Genomic DNA, 20234 nt, shown 5'->3' with positions numbered 1-20234 from the left:
ATAGATATGCTTCTTAGATCATTTGATAAAAATAAATATTTTAAGCAAACTCTTTAGAGAAAAAATACTGCAGTACTGTTTATTTTGCCATTGAACAGTCTAACTAGAGTGGGAAGAGAACAAGTGATGAAAATTAAAATCCTTTCTCCTGGACATACACATTTTGAAAGACGAGGGGAAAAATCAACCCATTCAGATCCATGGGTCTCATTTTCTGATTATAAACTCATACAAGAAGAAAGTATATATACATTTTCAATTTAAGGAAGGGAACCTAGAATTCAGTATGTAGATATACAAGTGAGAATGGCTGTTCCCCCTTCCCACTCTGATTTTCTGTGTGTCACATAGCAAAGCAGTGAACTCTCTGATACTCTCCTCATGCAGAAGAGCAATATGGTTTAGCCATTTTGCAGAGCACTTTGAAACCTCCCGAGGAAACATGTAATTCAAGGACTGAGTTTTATTCCATTACCAGGCTAGACTATTAGGTCTGTCTGATCCCTGTCTGTAAACAGGGTTCCTCATTCATTTGGATAAAACCTTATCAGTAGCATCTCCTAGACTATTTACAGTGTAGGAAGAGAAAGGCAGGGGCTTGTGCACTGTCTGCGTACTGGTTAAGGCATCAGGATGCCTCATTTTCCACAACAGTGAATTCAGCCCCTGGGAGAGGAGCACTGCACAAGTATTTCACAGTGTGTTTAAAATGCCCAGAGTTCTCCCTGAAAGATTCCCTCAGCTAGCTTACATCCAAGCTGTGTATCTAAAGGAAATCCCAAGTGCCGACTACAGCATAAGGCTCCACTACGCTTAGCCTCTGCTGTCTTCAGCTTCTAGCCTAGCGTGATTAGTTAAGGAAGGCTGGAGCTTCAGCTTCCACAGACACAAGCAGCACTGAGCACAGGAAGTAATCGGCTCTACTCAGCATCTATTATACCAATATTCATGCAAAGGGACAGGATCAGTACCCCTTAATAACAGCACGCCTGTTAAAGCCATTTAAAACACATTGCAAGCTGTTCATGACAACTGGCACATGAAGCCAAGAAATACAAGCCAATGTGCATAGTATCTCAGAGTCAGTCTTCTATGACATACATAAACTAGGAAAAAGAGTCAGATGTACAAGGATTCCTCAGAGAATTCAAGTAATACTTAGAGACTTAGAAAATGCTATTTGTTATTACAATTTTCATTTCAGGCTATGGAAAATTATAGAAACTAATAGATGCCCACTAATGGGAGGCTGAGCAAGAGATTGTGGTTAAGAAGGGCGCCATGCGGGAGAGCAGAGATGAGTACTCCTCTGAAGCGCGCTCCAGCTCTGACTCAGAAGCTCATCACAGTAGAAAACATGTTTTTGTAATCCTTTGTACAGATAAACTGACTTCTGCCTTCAAAAGACTCTGACATTGTATCTTACTGGATAAGCTACATCAAGTAATTAGCAATGAAGAAATTAAAATGTTCACTCCCACTCCAACTTAAATTTTCCTCCTGCTCTCCAGGACTATTGGGCTATCTGAAAAAAGAACTGGAGTGAAAACAAAGAAACAAACATAGATTGCTAAGAAAACATTAATGTTAATGATATTTCATAACTTCATATGTTTGTTTTAATATTCTTGATAGCTTATTATATTTCCAATTCTTAAAATTGCCCAATATCCAGAATAAAATATGGCTAAAATATGAATTAAAAGATTTTCTAGTTTATTAATAACTTCATTTATTTACAGTGTACTTAGTATATGCAATATCACCAACACGTAATTTCACAGATAAATCCTACTGCATCCCAAGCGAAGAGAGCTGTATACACATAATACGTGAAGTTAATTTCATGGTCTTTCTCAGTTACCTGTAATTTTCCACATAGATAATATTCTTTATATTTCAGATATACCTGATTCAATAGTAAGTCTTGCTCAATTTATAAAATCAAGTGGCTTTAAGGCAAACCCTAGACAGGACTGAATATTTTTATTTAAGGCCTGTGTCCAGCCATTAAAACTATGTTACAAACAACAGTCTTCCAGGCTGCTGCTATTATTTTTTTTTCCTAGTGAACTTTTTTTGGCCAGTGAGAACAAGTGTCAAAATGTGGAGCAAAAATCAGTATTTCATCAGACCTATTCTAAGGAAAATAAGGATTGGTTCAGACATGAACTCATGTAAGGCCCCCAAAGGATCTATGCTGCAATGGAAAACATGGACTAAGACACATTATATGCTTATTAAAAATCTGTGATTTTTCTCCCATTGGATTGATTTACACTCCAAATTCCATACAAGTTTTCTCATCTTCTTTCCTTTGGCTTGCATTACACTCAGGAGGGGAAAAAAATCCTAAAGTTACATATATTTTCTTGCTCCCATTAGATGTATACTGTTTCTTAAAAACGACATCCTGAAAAGGCTTATTTTGCATTTTCTTTACTCATTTTCCTCCACTCTTTCATTGGGCACTCAGTAACCTTTTGTGTATACCAAACACTACTCAGTTTCAAACACCCAATCAGGAGCAATTGCTATCCCTTCATTAATGTTGGAATTCATCTAGCCATAGAAGGGAGAATGGAGAAAGAAAAAAGGAAGGGTTTTCATTCTCCAGTTCCCTGGCTCTTCACCTTTACCAATTCCCTTTTGAGTAATCAGTGCTAAATCCTGCCACGGGCTGCTGCAGTGCCAGCTCCCTCCCAGCGTTGTTTCATCCCATCCTGCAGCAGTAAGGCTTTGATGGTGTGTGATACCTCATTGCTACTCAGAGGCCCCTCAAGCCTTTCCATTCTCTTTGTCGGTGCTCAAGTCTCTGTTTGAAACCAGCTACTTTTATCATGATTGTTTCTGTCTTCTGTCACATGTACCTATTTCTTAAATAAGACTATTCCAATCAGTGTGAATCCTGGCATAACTTGTAATGCTCAGGTTCTGTGTGTCTAACACAATACACATTCACATACATATAGATCTGAACCCCAAAGAAGCCTATGGAAAAACAACAACAACAAAAAAAATCAATTATTGATAGAACAGGATCTTAAGTGAGGAGCAGTCCAGTAAACCCAATTGTCTTATGAGCTTAGAAGCACTATAAAGTTACCACAGACTAACAAGTTACTATACATCAGCCGAACTGCAGCAATTGTCAGCGTGTTTTACTTTGCATTTGCTATAGGCAATCAGTGTGCAAGTTAGCTTAGCCCTCTCTCCTGTCAGAACAAGTCACCTCACCGTGCTGCTGGCTAAGAGCCTACGCATCCCCCTGTCCACAGTTACCACAGTACAAAGGATACTTGCTAAAACTCTGCTAACTAAATTAAACATCCAAGCATCACAGTGGGGAGACGCAGACATAGCAGTATGATGTATTTGTTCCTTAATTATAGCCAAAGTTACAGAATCAATGACCTTCAACACCATTGAAATGGCTGACCATCTCATGAGATAAGGATGGAACTGGTTTCAGCAAGATTTTGTTTCTTCAAAACATTAAGTCCATTGTGAGCTAGTGATGGAACCACTGAAAAATTAAAAAAAAATAAATAAACAGGAACAGGTGTGTAACATTTTCCTTCTATTAGTTTTTCTTATATAAGTCTCAGAGACAGTAGTTCTTCTGCAGCCCCCTATTAACCATGTTCGATATAGCTCAAGGGAAGGACATCTTGGAGCTGTTACAGCAGCACAGCCCCTAGACGTTCACTTGTTTTCTGGCAATAAATGCTCTGAGGTATGTCTGAGCAAGTGTCTTCTTGGAATTTTATCTTCACCCTGACTTCTGTTTCGTTTGCTTTCACTCAGGTGGATTCCTTGCATAGAAAAATCTTAAAGAGGACTTTTACATGGAAAGGTATTTTTCTTCAAAGGAGAAAAAAAAAAGGAAACAATCAACAATAGAAAAAAACTAACAGAAAGTGTGGTGCTGACTGCTTTCCATCTTGCACTCAAGGCAAAAGCCCCTCTTCCTTGTCACTGCCTCTTCTATTTAGATGGTCTTCCCACTCCTCTCCTACCTCACTGATTCTTCCACCAGCCTGTTGTTTGGAGAGCTCTTCTCTCTCTCATTTAACTTGCTACAGGATGCCACAGAAATTTGTTGTCAGCTCTTTTCTCTTTATCACGTCAGGTAGTGCCACCTGCAGAGAGATCCAACTATCATCTCTCGCCACTTCTCTCAAAGGTCACTGGACAACTTTATCTAGTTAGTGTCGTTTGGGTTACTTAACCACCAGCATGACTAAAACCTAGAATTCTTCATTTTCAATTTCTTTCTATTCATTTCTTTCTTGAGATCACCACTATTCTCTTTGGCACTGAGCGTGTTTGACTGTAATCTTCACATTCTGGCAATATCTGACTCTCTCAAACACCTTCTTCATGTAATCTGTGATATAATTATTCCTAGCAGCCCTCCTTGCAGCCAGAACACTTTTCAAGGTTTAGCTGTGTACCTAGCTCTAATATCATTTTCCATTGCCCCAACAAATGCAATTGAATTCTCAATTGTTTTCGCACACATTGGAAATACTGTATTAAAGAACATTCTGCTACACTGTCACATTCACTGTATAATCTCCTCTTTTTCTATCAAAATAGTCAAATAGCCGTATTTGGTATTTTTGCATAAACTTGCTTATGTGAAAGTATGTTTGCTAAAGAAATGGATATATGGAAAATATTCAGAGGATAGTAACTGTAGGTACCAAACAGTAAAGTTACCATTCTGCCCATGGTTATGTAAGTTCATTAAAATGACACTAAAGCAGCAAGGGGGAAAAGATAGACTTTTTTTCTAACTTGGTGCAGTAACTCTCATTTTATTCATCACTGATTACACTCCACAGGAATAATAGAAAATAGTTAAAGAAGTCTTGAAGAATAATATATAAATTCTCAGTCCTTATTGTCAGGAATGAAAAAACTCTCTAGATTTCTCAAAGTATTAATAGATAACAGTTTAATGAATTTATTACTAACACCACAGAAGACGAAACTTCCTGTTTTCTTTATTACTTTATTTTCTATAAGGAAATGCTTACAAAAAATATTGAACAAAGCTGTTCTTAAGACTTGTGCTAGAAACCATGATTCAATTCTTTAATGTGCATTTAAAAGTAATCAAAGGAATAAATATTTAATGATACATACAATATAGGGGTTTGTCTAACAGATAATGGCCCAGGAAAGGAAGAGTTTTATTACAACAGGGAATCAAGTGAACTACAATTAGTCTAATGGTTATCGCTTTAAGATTATTTTCTAGTTCTCCACCAATGCTGTTTATAAGTAGAGGAGTCACTCTGTTTTGGTGAAAACCATATGAAAAAAATGTTTACCTCCGGGATTCATTTACCCAGAGACTTGTTCACTACTACTTTTTGTGGGTATTCACAGAAGCACAGTGCTTCTGATTCTTTTCTGAAGGGTGGAGGAGAAATACAAAGGATTCTTAGAAAAGACTAAGTAGCCATTACAAGATTGAACCCAAATTACTCTCCAACTCTCCAACATTTTCAACATTTTCAGCAAGACTACTCATAATGATTTCTCTAATGCATGTCATCAGTATGTTGTCAAAGCAGGAAGTATACAATTTTATTCAAAGGCCTTAGGCGGGGAAATAGTCATATGAATGTGAAGTCTGTGGTAACAAAAATTAAAGAATATTCATTAGTAATTGAGCCTCAGAAGATAATGAAGACTTTCAACTGTGGTGCTGTGCTTTTAGTCAAACCACCACTGGCACTGGTCTCCAGAAAGGTTTGGTTTTTGTTATGCACTACTTTAAATGTAGTCTGCATAAGCAAACAAAGGGGAACAGTACTTACTGCTTGCCAAAAAAATTAAACGCACCTATTGACATTCATTACATGTCTCTACCAGCCCTCTCCCCACCTCAAAAAAAAAAAAAAAAAAAAAAAAAATCACAACAGAGTACATTAATCCACGGCCCGCTGGAATTTTATCTCACAGAAGTTAGCCTTGCGATGCTGAGAACTAGGCCAAACCAGTGGACGTGAACAAATCCACAACACTGTTTTCCCAATTACAGCTACAAGACAAGCATTATCACAGACTAAATTCACAACAGCTCTTGATGTTGCAGTGCTAAGTGCTGTAACCCCAAATTTTGGCACCAGCTTCCCAGGAGCCAGGAGCCTGCAGCTCTGTGCCAGGCACCCCTGCTCCCCACTGCAGCAAGACCATTAGGCACCTTGGGCCAAAATCTCTAACAGACAGTATGAGAAGGCACTTTAGTTGCCGGCCTTCTTGGCTGACCTAAAGCATTTAATTCTGGAATTATGCTGGAGCAGGATCTGTTCTTAGACTTTCGTGTCTCTCAAATCAGAGAGGTACTCCCTTAGCAGCTCTGCAGTTAGGGCTCTCACCTGGAGAGTCACAAGGACAGCACTGAATCTCTATCTCGCTTCCCAGGAAAACCCCTCTGTCACCCAGCCAGAGGCTAGGTGGGAGGGATACCTTTCATTGTGTCTGCTGAAAGGCTGTTATTCCGAACAAACTAATCCACACTGATTGCACTAGGGAAGCAAAGCATCACTTTGCATGCAACAATTAAGGTTCCTAGCTGGGAGCAGGAAAATTTCAATTTCAGTCCCTGTTACAAGACTGCATTTTTAGCCAATTACCATGTAATATTAAAGTGCACAAGGAGCCATTAAGAGTCAAGAGCAGAAGCCGAGTCAGTTCCCTAATACCCTATTCAAAATCACCCATTACCCAGAATACCAGCAAAACACAGACTTGGCCATCCTGTGCTGCTGCATTTTTACTGCAACAAGTTACTCGGTACTAATCATTGGATTTACACCAGCTGCAATCACATACCTGATTAAAGACAACCATACACCTATCTCAGAGTAGTTTTCCTTTCTAGGCCCCTTCAGTGGTACTGCCTGGTGTGTAATCCTGACTACCATTAACTCTTATTGACAAGAAATAAGATTAAAGAGTATAGAAAATTGTTGATTCATTCCTTCCCCTTCCCACCTATTCTAATATTTCACTTATGCCTTTATTTACCCCTTGGTCTGTTCTCTCTAATTTTCTCCCTTGCTTTATTCCTCCTTGAGGTCTTGGGTTCCTCCCCCCATGTCTTCTTCTGTCTTCCATTTCTTTTCCTTGCCTGAGATTTTTTACCTTCTTTCGCCTTTCTTTTGCTCCTTTTCCAACATTAAGAGAAATGACACTTCACTCTTGCTCCTACATTTATGAAAATCCCAATGCACTGACCAGAAGAACCAAGGAGCAAAAAAGAAGCAGAGAAGCAAAAGCCATTTTATGGCTACTTAGCAGCAGAGGAAAGGGCTGTCCCGGGGTTTTGATCAGAACAACTGTTTTGCCAGCAGCTTTTGATAAGAATTCCAGGAAAGGGACTTCCAAGAGCACATGATGCAAAAAGATGTAAATTATACAGACCTCAGTGGCCTCTCTAGTTCCTTCTCTTTCCTCCTTTGAGAGTCCTTGGCCATTTCTTTGAAACCCTCCTTGATGGGATTTGATGAACTTTTCCCCTATGTAATGATTTCAAATGTCACTGCCAGCCTGAATTCCACCTAAGATGAAGGTGGGAAGATTTTAAAGAAATGCCAGCAAAACTGCTCCCACATTCTCTCATTAATACCTCATTTTAAAAGAACACAATTGTTGTATTTAACAATTGATTTTTCCCCTTGGTTATTGCTGTTTGAAAGGCCTAGACAAACAACAAAACTAGGAAAAATGAGAGCACCATCAAAGCGGAATGGCTGCAGGGAACACTGAATGAACTGTGATCTTTAGCGGGATAAAGATTAACATGACAAGCTTCCAGCTGTAGCAATCAGTCGATATGTTCCAGACCATCTCTACAGTGACAAATATGGAGACATTTTTACGTTGTAATTGAGATTAGCCTTGATATATACAGTTGGAGCCATGCCTGTGAACTTTGCTATACGGCTATGTAAACTATCTATCACTCAATTTCACATGAGCAGTAACCTAATGACACCACAAAAATCTCACAATGTTCCTCTCTCCACACGTCCAGCCACACCAGAGGGCTTCTGCCAGAGTGCTTCAACCACAGTTCCAAAGGATTCCAAGATCTGAAGCACTGTGCAGATCCTCACTAAAGATTGGCATTATTCCGTCTCAGGGTGTCAAAGTCTTGTAAAATGTTCAGTCTTGCAGTGTGAGTGCACTCATGCTCTAATCCAGCTCATTAGATTTGCAATCAGATGCTAATTGAAAGCCCATGCATAATACCACTGATTCCAGCACACATTGGATCAAGCCCATAAAGATGGGCAAGATTGCTTTTCATGGATAGGAATAAGGTATTTTGTTTGTTACTACTAAGTTAACCACAATAAAAACAAATAGTTCTCTTTCATGTGGTGACAAAATCAAATAATCATGCTATACTCCTTTTTTTTAATTATTAGGATGAAAGATGCAGTGTCTTTTTGGCATGTTTAATTCTGAATCATATTCATCACATATATAAATAGCCAGCAACTGTATATAGTAGCAGGGTGGGGGTGGGAGGTAGGGAATCAATGTGAATAATGTCAAGAAAGCATTTCGTGTGGAGTCACCAAATCTCTCTTAGTTACAGATTCCAATATAGATACATTGCAAGCCTCAAGGCTGCTATGTCTTAGCGTACCAGACTTGTAAGATAAGTTTCCCCAGCTTTACTGATACTTAAAAGCTTCTTCTCTGTGGACTTTAGGTTGGGAGAAATTTCCTTTTTGCGTTGCAAAGCTGAATAGAAGTTTCTGCCCCTCTGCCTTCTGTTACGGGCAGAGCGACCAGCTGAAGGCACCGCTTTTGTGGCAGACCCCCAGCGGGTACGCTGTGGGATCAGGGAGCCTGTCACGAGGGGTACCTTCACCATCCCAACCCAGCAGGCCCCTTGGAGAAAGCCTGAACTCTGCTGCCCCCCCTGACTCCGCGAGGACATGTTTTAGGAGGGGAAGTTTTAGTAGCGCAGCACATGGAGACACGCAGGAGCTCTATGCAGCCACGCTCGTACTTCAAGGTGCAATACAGCAACCTCAGGTCACAAGAAACACCGAGTATTAGAGAGCAGTACTACCTCATGCAGCCTGCCTGGGAGCGAGCGTCCTCTTCTTCCACAGCAGGGTAAGAGCCGAAATTGCGCTCCCTTCCCTGCCTCTCCTTCCTGTCAACTGAGGACTTTCTGTGGGGAAATTCCACCCACTTCTCCTTGGGGACGGCGACTACTCCCCCCAAGGAAACAGGCCGTGTTTATTCAGACCGCACTGAGGATTTGTTCATCCAGTGTCCTTCACTGCAACTGCCTCATTTCTGACAAAAAGGCAGCTTTTTTCACTCATGTTTGCATTCAGGCACAGCACCCCTCTCCCAGCCTCTGCGAGCCGCTCTGGCAGCTGCGGCCGCTCTCTTGCTCCGCTCCCCCCGGGGTCTCGCAGGCACAGGAGCTGGCCTCAGACACACGACATTAGCAGAGTTAAGTCATTCGATACAGTCCCGCAAGAGGACGAATCCTGGAGGGAAGCAGAGGCTCCACCACCACTTAAATCCAGGAAGTTAAGCACTAAAAAGTGGCACAAAGTAATACTGAGGGCAGAGTGGCAAAAGGCGGAGTTAAAGTTGTAAGAGCTACTATTAAATCCGACACCTTTCCTCACGCGCAGCATTTGCGGTTCTTGTTCTTAACGAGCATGAACTAGAAGATCAGCACGCGTGCGGCATCGCGCCGCCGAGGCGAGCGGGGCGGCGGGCGGCATCCCCCCGGCCGCGAGATCCGCCTGCTTAAAAATAAAATCAAAAGAGGTTTTGCAGTCATTAGCTGTAAAGTCCGAGCTAGCGCCCTTCGCACTCGGTGGGCCGAGCTCGGCAGCCTGCGGCGGGCCGCACGCCTCCCTCGGGCCCGTCCGCCGCGCCGGGCCGCGCCGCGCCGGGCCGCGCCGGAGGGGCCCTGCGAGCCGCCCCGCTCCGCCGCTCGCCGCGGTATTTTTAGGCGTTGACCCAGTTCAGCTCCCCGCGAGCTACCTGCTCCTCTCCCCGCCGCCACCCGCCCCGCGCCCCGGGCGGCGGCGGCCCCCGCCCACAAAAGCGCCGCCCGGGGGCGGCCGCGGCCGCGGCCCGGCGCCAGGTGAGGAGGGCGAGAGCGGGCTGAGGTGAGGAGCCAGCCGCGCCCCGCCCCGCACGCCCCGCCGCGGGGCTGGCGCAGGTGCGGCCGGGCCGGGGCGGGCGGCAGCGGCGGGGCCCGCGAGGGGGCGCGGAGCCGCTTGCGGGGCGGCTCCCGGGCGAGGCGCGGCGCGGCCCGGCCGCAGCGTGCGGCGGGGAGCGGAGCCGAGCCGAGCCGCGCTCCGCACCGCGCTCCTGCGGCCGCGCTGGCGAGGGGCCGCGGCGCTTCCGCGGGAGCGGAGGGGCCGGCTGCGGCCGCCGCCGCTGCTCGGCTCGGGTTTCCTCAGACTGCGTAACGCAGGGGCAGGGGGGTGTCTAAGCGGCGGCGTAAGTACCTCCTTTTCTGTGTGCGTGTGTGCGCTTACTTTCCCCCCCGCCGGCCCCAAGCGCGGGCCGTTACCGCGGCACGGGCCGCGCTCCCCACTCCGCGAAGTTTTGCGTCCGGGCTGCTGCGCGCAGAAACGGGTCGCTGCTGCCTCCCCTCAGAGGCTTCATGGAGACGGCTGTCACGATGAGCTCTGTTTTTCTTTCTTTTCTCTTTCTTTTCTTCTTCTTTAATCTTTTTTCGTGATTAACCCTGCACAAGTTTTCCCGAAGGACGCAGCCGCCCTGGAGCCGCGGCGGCGTTGCGGAGCGCGCAGGTGCTGCCGCAGCCTCTGCGCGGTGAGCTGCGGCGAGGCGCGCCGCTGTAAAAGCCTCCTCCGCGGGCCTTGGGGGGGTGTCCCTAAAAAGGAGAGAGAGAGAGAGAAGGGGGGAAAAAATAAATAAAAGAAATTCCTCATTGCTGGTGCAGGTTTTAACCAGGTGAGCACTAGTGTTGTATATGAAACGTTTGAACTCTGGTGCTGATTGCTGCCGTGCACCTGGGCTGATCGAGTCCCGCAGCAAAAGCTCGGACGCTGGCGACTTTAAAAGAATATCTTGAATGCTTACTCCTCCGTTTGCTTCTATTTATACGACACAAGGTTGGCAAGGGGAGGAGAGCTGGCGTTTGAAAAGGGCATTGAGCTTAAACTTGATACCATTGTTCCAAGGCCAAGGCGAGAGTGCGGATTCGTATTCCTTTTTTTATTTTTCTTTATTTTTTTTAATAAAAGTAAACTTCCAGTTCATGATCCCAGCAGAGATCAAGCATCCTGTCAGTATCAGGGCTGAGTCGGCTTTTGCTTCAGATGCAGCTGTGACAGTCTGCTGCTGGGACTCAGGCTGTGCTTTGGTTTTATTTGTTTATTTTACTCCTGTGGTGCAACAGACAGTACAGCTGGGTTAAACCCCACGGGAGGGAGTTACCCACGAGGTCAGGTCTCATGCTGTGGCAGGTAACTTTAACTGAGGCAGTGAAATGGTCATTTCCTACATGTTATAAGGCTGATCATAATGCTTAAGCTTGCTCTAATTTATGCTATGTAATTAGTACTGTGCTTGCTTAAAAAAAAAAAAACAGGTAATACTTGGACTGTGTTGATTAGGTTTTTATGATTAATAATTTTCTGCTATCTCCTTTTTCTAAATTAACTTAGTACATGATAATAACTCCTCTCCTAATGTGAGGAGAGGTGAACTTTTTATATTATGAAAGTTGTTTTTGTGGGAGCAGAAGAGCTTCAACTTGCTTGGTATCACTCAGATTTTTTGAAGTGTATGACAGAGCCAGATACAGTTCACGGCCTGGATTACTTAATAGGATGGGTATTAAAAACTGTTTATTCCTTGTGACATGCACTGTGTCCTCCTGTGGAACCACAGTGCTGAATTGTAGTGGCTGGCTGGCATGACTCTATACCAGGCCACTGGGCTAGCTTAGTTCTCTTAAGGCTAATTATTGCAGACAAGTAATAATAGTTTGCTTTTTAAGCTTTTTTTTTTTTTAATGGAGCTTAATTGTGTGTCTGCTAACAAAGCTATATTTAAAATTCATGTAGTTGCTCTGCAGAATCCAGACTTCTTGCTGAGGTCAGTCTGCCTCAGAACTGTGGCTAGAAAAATTATAATAATCAGGTAGTTCTGATGATATAACTTTGTTTAGCACATTTTTTCCACCCAGTGGAGTCGCAACTCCATATATGAAGATTCTACAGTCTGAAAATATTTGAAAAAAATATTAAAGTTGTAGTAGATGTTATCTTAAAACTGGCTTCATGATGTCTTCTTGAGCAATTTAGATTACACAAACAGCAAGCCTTACTGTTGGATTCATAGCTTGGTTTCCCACTTTGCTGTATTTTACTTGAGCACTTCTGAGGTATTCATTTCAGTTCTAAGACTAGATCTACAATAATGCATTGGAAAGACTATGACAAAATCAAGACCTTAGTCAAGACAAAGTGAAGAGTAATGATACTCTAAATACCCTTGGGGATCTCACCTCTAGCTTTTGCATTTTGTGATTTTAAACTTTTGTCTGCAATCATGTATGAAAGTGTGTTTTTTTTCTTCTTTTTTTGAAGAACAAAGATTCTACCATAGAGACAAGTTATTACAAAAAGATGTCAATTACCATGAGGCTTGTTTTTAAATTGCAAGACTTAGCATTCTTCTGGGATCTAGCTTGTCAGATAGCTATTGATCTTGGCAGTCTAAAAAAAGAATTAAGAGTTGTAATGGAAACTATGGAATGCAATTTAGCCATCTGGTAATGGAGGACTGGATGGTAGTAAGTACACATATAGAAATTTATAACATACTATGTTTTATACATAACACATTAAAATGTGCTACAACTGTATTATGATAGGAGATACTTTACAGTTTGTTTGGAGGTGCCTATGTGAGCAAAAGTGCCATGTGCCTCATGATAAGTTGGACCCAGAAGTCCCAATTTCTGTTTAGGTTATTTTCCTTAATTCTAAATATATGATATATCCTGATTCACTGTTAAACTGGGAAAAACAAGAGCCTTGAAAGTTTACTGTATGCCATGGATTCAGAGGATTACCTGGCAAGTTTCTGGAATGATCAGGCTTAGTAAAGGAGTTTGGAGCTAAAGTTGTACAAGATTAATGCTCTTTATTCTGCTTTGCTTGGTTTCTTAAGAAAAACGAAACAAGAGTCGGTGCTGCTTCAGTGTCTGTGAAGTGTAAATGATTGTTTGTTTTACAGTTTCTTTTGAACAACCATAAAAGTGAGAACAATAAGCTCTTTTTAAGAGAATACTTCCACTATAGAATTGTTTCCTGTTCCTGATTCATTTATGAAAATGTCTTTGGACTCATCTGTTCCTTTTATAAGAGCAAGGGAAGACTTCAGTTTTCCATTTTCCTGTTTTCTGTATTCATTGAGGTTATTCAGCAGAATAGATTAGCTATGCATAGTGGTACTTATTAATTGATGAAAAACTGTGTTTTTTATCCCATAAGTTACATAACAATATTAATAGTGAATCTTTATTAGCTTTCTACGTGAGCTTCTCCCCTCTCACCTGCGGTACTAAAAAGCTATGCTAGGATTTAACTTCCCACTGAACTGCAGGATTTCTTCCGCTCCTAGTACCTATGTTAACTCCAGCTTTGCTTATTTCATTGATTTTTTTTTTCCCCTTCCCCCCTGCCCCTTTTTGGATTAGCTGTATTGATCTTTAATTATTCTGACACCTTGCAAGCCAAGTGTCTGCCTTTTTATATCTGACTGTTTCAGCTAGTATTCTGTGAAGTTTGTGTCAGGAAGAACCCAAACTGTTGATGTATAGTTGTGATATGTTGATATGTTGTTTTTAATCACTCAGTTTTATTAATTCTCTGGTCTGTTATTTCACTTCAGTTTTGTTCTCCTGGTTTATTTTAGTTTTTCCAGGTTACTGAAATCTAAATAAGAAGCTGCCAACATGCTTTGAACGAACTTTAAGTATTTGCATAGTTTTCACTTTTTTTTTAATGAACTTAAGTATCATATTCTAAAACTAGTTTTAGGTTTTAGTTAATTTTCGCAAATAATATAAATGCAGATGCATGGTATCATGCAACAATGTATGTCCAGGATAGTTTCATTCTCTTGCACAAGTCTTAAATATTCTAATATATTCAACATCTTGCCTTCTGGTACTTATATTATAACATGCACTAGGTTTTCATGAACAAGTTCCTACTGCAGACCATATTGGACATGCATCCAGTTGCTGTCTTGTGTACTTAGAGTGACAGTGGCCACAAGCTCTGCAACAAACTCACTGGGATGTGGTAAAACATTCTAAATGTCTGTAGTGTATAACTTTATTCCAGTGCTTGATATTCCTAATAATTTTAAATCCTTTGCTGTAGCTTTCTATGCTCTCTCTCTAGCAGGGGAAGAAAAAAATAATAAAAAAAACAGATAAACAACAAAATCTTGCTTCAAAAGGTAGTTTCTTTGCTGTGCTTGAGCCAGTCGTGCCAACTAGTGAGGCACGGGTGAGATCCCAGCTCAGTAGGGCTATTGGAAGGTGGGAATACTGTGAAAGAAGAATACTTATACTAGGAAACATAAGTTATTATTAGTAGCTATGTTAAGCAGCTCTGTTTTCCCTGATCTCTTGGTGATGTATGATGTCCACAGTGTGTGTTTTGGATTTGTTTATGTTTGGTTGCACTAACGGATTGTGAGGCCTTGCAGGGAATGATCTTTGAAATGGCTCTTCTTTGACTTTTGTGAGGTCAACTTCAATAGTAAATTAACATGATTGGCCAAAAAAATGCTGTTAGTGATCAGTTTTAATTGAATATGGTAGTACTCTTCAATGAGTGTGAGCGGGAGTATTAGACTTCTGTTTCAACTAAGGTCATTGCCTATTTGAGTTCTAGCTGTGTTTCCTAGAGAGAGGTACTGACTGGTTGTATCCTCAGCGTACACTGAGTTGCAGCAATCCGTTTTATCCAAATAAATAATAATTAGATATATTTGTAATAATATATCCAATTGTAAAATCTGAGGATTTTGCTGGAACATGATTCTAGAGGAGTTTGAGAACTCTTGCTGCGTGACACTGAAATAAAGGTTCCTATCCGTTGTTGCTTTCCAACATGTATGTCAATGTACAGTCTGATAAAATTGTGATAACTTATTCATCTGCCCATACTCTTTATCATGAAGCAATAATGGGGACTTTTCTGTCAATTTGTTCATTTGCATACCTGTTCTCACAATAAATGTGATGTACCTTCTTAATTTTACTTGACGGTTTATGCCTATGTTTCTAGTGAGCCAGGTGCTGCTACTCTTTGATAAATCTAGAGGTAAGATAGATGTAGAATTTCAGGATAAGGAAGCGAAACTCATTTGAAACTGCAGATGTAGATGGAGGATGTCCCTGACAATGATTTATGCACGGCATGCTTAGTCTGCAATAGTGATCAGTTCTTGGATGAAGTTTAAATGCTTGTTCTTAGTATCAGATTCAAATGTTGTAGCAGTAGTGAAATATATCCCATGCAGACTGCGGTTACTAGAGATATTTGAATTGCCAGCAATATGGCTTTAAAAGAGAGGCCAAGGGGTGATAGCAGAAAACTTTCTCTGAGTGTGTGTGTGTGTGTTGCTTTAACTAATATTTTAATTAACAGAATGATGACAGGTTTGCTGGGAGGGACTTTTGGAGATCGCCTAGTCCAGCCTCTAAGCTGAAGTATGACTACTGCCGCTACTAGATTGGCTTGCCTGTGGCTGGTGCCAGTGGTCCAGCTGAGTCTTGAAAACCTCCAAGGATGGAGATGCTGTAGCCTCTTTTGGATACCCTTGCAGATCACTTTGTTCTTTGGAAAGAACTAGCTTGAGCTGGGATGGGTGAGCCATTTACAGCTCTGTAGGCAAGAGTTATTGTAGAATTCAACATTCATACCAATTTCAGTTTTTAGTAGTACATTTGTTCAGATGGAAGACAAGAGACTCAAGCAAATTGATCATAAAGCAGTTGGTGCCCCTTGCTTCTAAAATTATATTGAACTGATAAGTCATCCTGCCTGTGTACAGGATCATAGCTATTCAGTGTGGCTGCAGGTTGCATACAGACTCTAGTTCTGTCTGCAAGCGCTATGCAATTTTCTAAATGCTACTTCTTGCATTATTCATACACTCAGTGAGTTTAGTTACCTCCCATTTGACCTGCCTTTCCTTGTATCTGGCTGAAGCCAAGATGTATCAAATGTCCTTAGAATAGCTTGGGGAAGAGATCTTCCATTTTTTCTGGGAAAAATTAACAGGAAAGGTGGCCTTCGCACCCCCCCCCCCCCCCATTGAAGCACAAATAGCTTCATGAATAATTATTTTGCAGAAAAGTGGCATGTGCAATCTATAAATTTGGAGTTCTGTCTGTATTAGCTTTATCTCAAATTTCTGAAGTTTTGGTAAACCAGGTTAGCCTTTGATCAATAATGCTTCCATTTTGTGGAGCAATAGCTATATACACCACTGGTTGTTACTGAGTGTCCTGTTTTGGAGAACCATGAAGGATTGTTTGTCCAGTTTGACAGATTCCAATCATAATTATTGTGGGTTTTATCTTGTTTGTTCAATTACTTCCAAAGTTTTAAATTCCATGCAGTTTAGCCTGTCACTTCTCTGTAGCTGCAGTATTCCATACTGGTAGTTTTAGGTGTCTACCTTACCTTTAAATGGCTTAATAAAATTACAATTTATGGTAAACTCATTAACTGTGAACTTTTGGAAGCACAGTGAAGCAGGGTATTGCTTTTGTGAGATGCTGATGTATAAACAAAAGCAATATGCTTATATGCATTTCTATATTAAGATTCTTTGTAATCAACATTTAAATCATCAGTCAGCATAAAACATTCTTAACGAATGTCAGAACGCTGTCCTGTTCTTGAATTTTTGTGATCGTCTTTCAAGAAGAATTGCAGGATATGTTGAAATTTGGCTTAAAAGACTTTGACAGTCGTTACTGCCACAGGCAGTGCTGTTAGGAGTGTCATGTCATATGCAGTTTGATATCACTTGGGGATTAAACACTTTTTTTGCAATAGTGTGACTTGTCACAAAGCATGGACTACTCTTAAATCTTCATTGCTAGGATTTATTTGAATGTTTGGTAAACTTCCTGGTGATTTGCACTGCTTTGGCTCCTGTTAACCCCAAATAGCAAAGTGTTCAAATAATCTGAAAAGTCCTGCTTTTAGGAAAATATGGTTTATAGTAAGTGCTCTTTTGTCAATTAAATAAATCTGTAATCATCCCAGAAACTGGAATTAAATAGGCCATTAGTCTTCAGTCATGAAAAATGAATGAGTCTATTTTGATCTGTCACCCCACCTCTATCTGGAAATTGGTGGTGAAGCTGGTAATTAAAGACGATGAAGCTCAAAAAACCTGAAAACTGCTAGGCTGAAAGGCCCAGTTGTTTTGATAACTAATTTTTATAACAAAATGTATGTAATACTAGGATTTCTGTATTATGGAAGGTAAAACTAGAAATTTTTGTTATGGATTGTATCTTTGTTACTGGGATTATGGGTTAAGCACATTGCAAGATTTAAAAAGTGATCTTGACCAGTTAATTTCAGTGCCAATTTCTTATACTGTCCTTTTATAACAACAGTAGTACATACATTCAGCATGGAGGTCTGAACTGGCTGTTTGGGAAAAAACTTCTGTAAAGATTGTACAAGTGCATTTGGCATGCTTGACAAAGACTCCCTGTTTTCTCTAATGACATGCATATTTCTCCTTGGTTCTGTGCAATTTGCTACAGGTGTTCCTGTCCTGCTTTTGTAGATTAACTAGTTGAAATCAGGCTACGCTTACTCCAACTTTGAATGCAGGCTCCGTGATTCCCTGAGAGGCTTAGCAGCTTTCAGTCTTGCTAACGCACATGTTCAAAGCAGTGTTTTGTTATCATTTAGGGAAGAAGGAAAAGGGATGCTTGTCTGACATTCTGCTCCTTTCCACCTTTTGGATAGCAGTCATGAGAGTAAATTACTACTTCTGACTTGTAACTTAAGCTCCTGATGCTTTGTTGGCCCTGCTTATGCATGAGAAGAGTTTCCTGCTGATGCTGTCCCTGCTGAGTCCATCTAGTCTGTGTTGCATAGTAGCATAACCTTTACCTTTGATATTGCTTGTTAATGGCCATATGGTTCAGGCTACTTCTGGATGTACAGGCTTAGTGGTTCTTGGTACCTTAAGTAGGCTGTATTTGTTGTGGCATTTTCTCATCTGATTTAAGCACTGTGTATTGCTTTCCTCTTGTTAGTAGACTAGGATCTTAAAACCATTACTCTATGCTTGATTATTATCTAATCTGGGAAAGCCTATAATAATTTTCCACTGCTGCAATGCTATCTAAGTGCAACTTGTCTGCCAGTTTCACCTCTGCAAATCAGCTTTTGGCAATCTTTAATGCTGACTTTGTATTTTTATTGGATTGTAGATATCTAGAAAATGTCTAAAGAAATTTAGTGTTTTTTTTCCTGTTGTCACACAGTACAATCTAGATGCATAACTGCTTCAGGTACTTACCACATATTTGTAGTTGGACGATATATATACTGCTTGCAGTGTCACAGGTGTACTTCAGATATGTGTAAGTTTGCAATGTAGGAACTAGATGCTATTACAGATTTTCTCTAAAAAGAGTTATTTTGTACACTTGCTTTATTTCTGATCTAGTGATAGAAGCTGAACTTATGCTGCTTTTCTCTCTCAAGCTGTGTATGGAGCATGGACCATCTTTACTGTTCATAAAACCTTGTCCTCTTCAGGTCTCTATAACTATCGAGCAGTTGTCATCAACAACATGAAGGTGCTAGAAGAAAATCTGTTGATGTGGGTAACTATTTTGTAGAACGGCTTATCACAAAACGTGGCTCAGTTTTATGAATTTGTAGCTGGCATTGTCTTTCTGAGAAGTACTTGAATGCAGTGAGTGTGTTCTTTGCTTATTTGTAAGTGAACAACTTTTTGTTGAGTTTGTATTTATAGGTGGATTGCTGGAATTCTTTCTTGTAAGCTTTTCTTGAATGCAAGGAATTCCTTTCAGGTCTGGTGGTCTACGTATGTCCTTAATGTTCTCGCTTCACAGTATAAAAGTGTCTCAAAGCCACAGATCTCATGTAATGCATGTGTTCAGGAATTGTTATAGATGAATATTGTGATACTGAGCTGTGTCTAGGTGTTGTCTTCTACTGTACTGTAATCAGCTGGTCTTGATGCTAGGAGATAAGAGCTGGTTGTGCAGTCAGTGTGGTTGATGGCCCTAGGCAGCTGGTTGCCTTTAGGCATTTGCACTGGCAGTATCTGACCAGGCGCATGGCAGAGGCCTGCCAAGCAGTTAGGGAGCTAGCTTGTCTTTGCGTGCTAGAATCTGTAGTTGCAGAACAGATGCTCTTGCTCTGTACAAACTCATGTAATGAGTAGCACAAACTCGTGTAATAGCTTTGGATACTCATTTAGAGTCATGCAGAGTATTGATTTACCCAAGGTTTCTTCATCTCTTATAGCTCCTTCATGTTCTATCACCAAATGGTACAAACCTCATGGACTTGATCGTTAACAAAGTGCAGGACCAAAAGCCTTTACAAATCTATTGAGAAAACAATGTATGCTGCAAGTAGTAAAAGTCTGCTTCTGACTTAAACACACAAATCAAGATATTTGAGTTGTTTCTGTTAGGTTAGGAGTCATCCTTGCCTTTCTTATTGTGAACTTGCTTTGTCTTGTGTGCCATGGATTTGATGTGATAGTGTCTTGCTGCTCAACAAGTCTACTCCAAAGTCAAATATTATAAAGTAAGTCTCTTGTCATAAGTTTCTCATGGGCCTAACAATGGTTGTTTTGTGCATAAGTAGCATTTGGTTATGCCTTTCTACTCTAATACTGTTGTATCTCAACAGTTAAGATGTTGCAAAGTCTAGTTCGAAATTTCAGCTGGCTTGAACTAGTGGTTCATTTAGTAGCTCAACTGCAAAGTGAGAGTTGAATAGCAGTTGTCTTCAGCTTCCTAGACATAAGGAATCACCTAGGATTGTTGGACCTTCCAAAGTCTTGCTAAAAGCTGCCCCTACTGAAAGCGGTACTGCAGCTTTAGCCCTTGCTTTAGCAAGAAGGGTATTGCATGTGCATTT

General features: G+C 41.1%; 1 protein-coding gene across 5 annotated transcripts in view; it reads left to right on the top strand.

The window, feature by feature from the left end:
* Positions 1 to 10431: 10431 nt before the first annotated feature.
* The window catches only part of MTUS1 (microtubule associated scaffold protein 1), a 120104-nt gene continuing 110301 nt past the window's right edge, over positions 10432 to 20234 (top strand). For all 5 annotated transcript variants that reach the window (XR_009958401.1, XM_062575642.1, XM_062575639.1 and 2 more), the window contains exon 1: positions 10432 to 10515. The gene's annotated coding sequence lies outside the window, so the exon portion shown is untranslated. The remainder of the gene's footprint in view (positions 10516 to 20234) is intronic.

Source organism: Rhea pennata, chromosome 4 (genome assembly GCF_028389875.1).
Source record: "Rhea pennata isolate bPtePen1 chromosome 4, bPtePen1.pri, whole genome shotgun sequence".
In the NCBI taxonomy this organism is placed as follows: Eukaryota; Metazoa; Chordata; class Aves; order Rheiformes; family Rheidae; genus Rhea; species Rhea pennata.
Note: the sequence above shows the minus strand (reverse complement) of the source record. Positions and strands in the feature narration are given on the sequence as shown.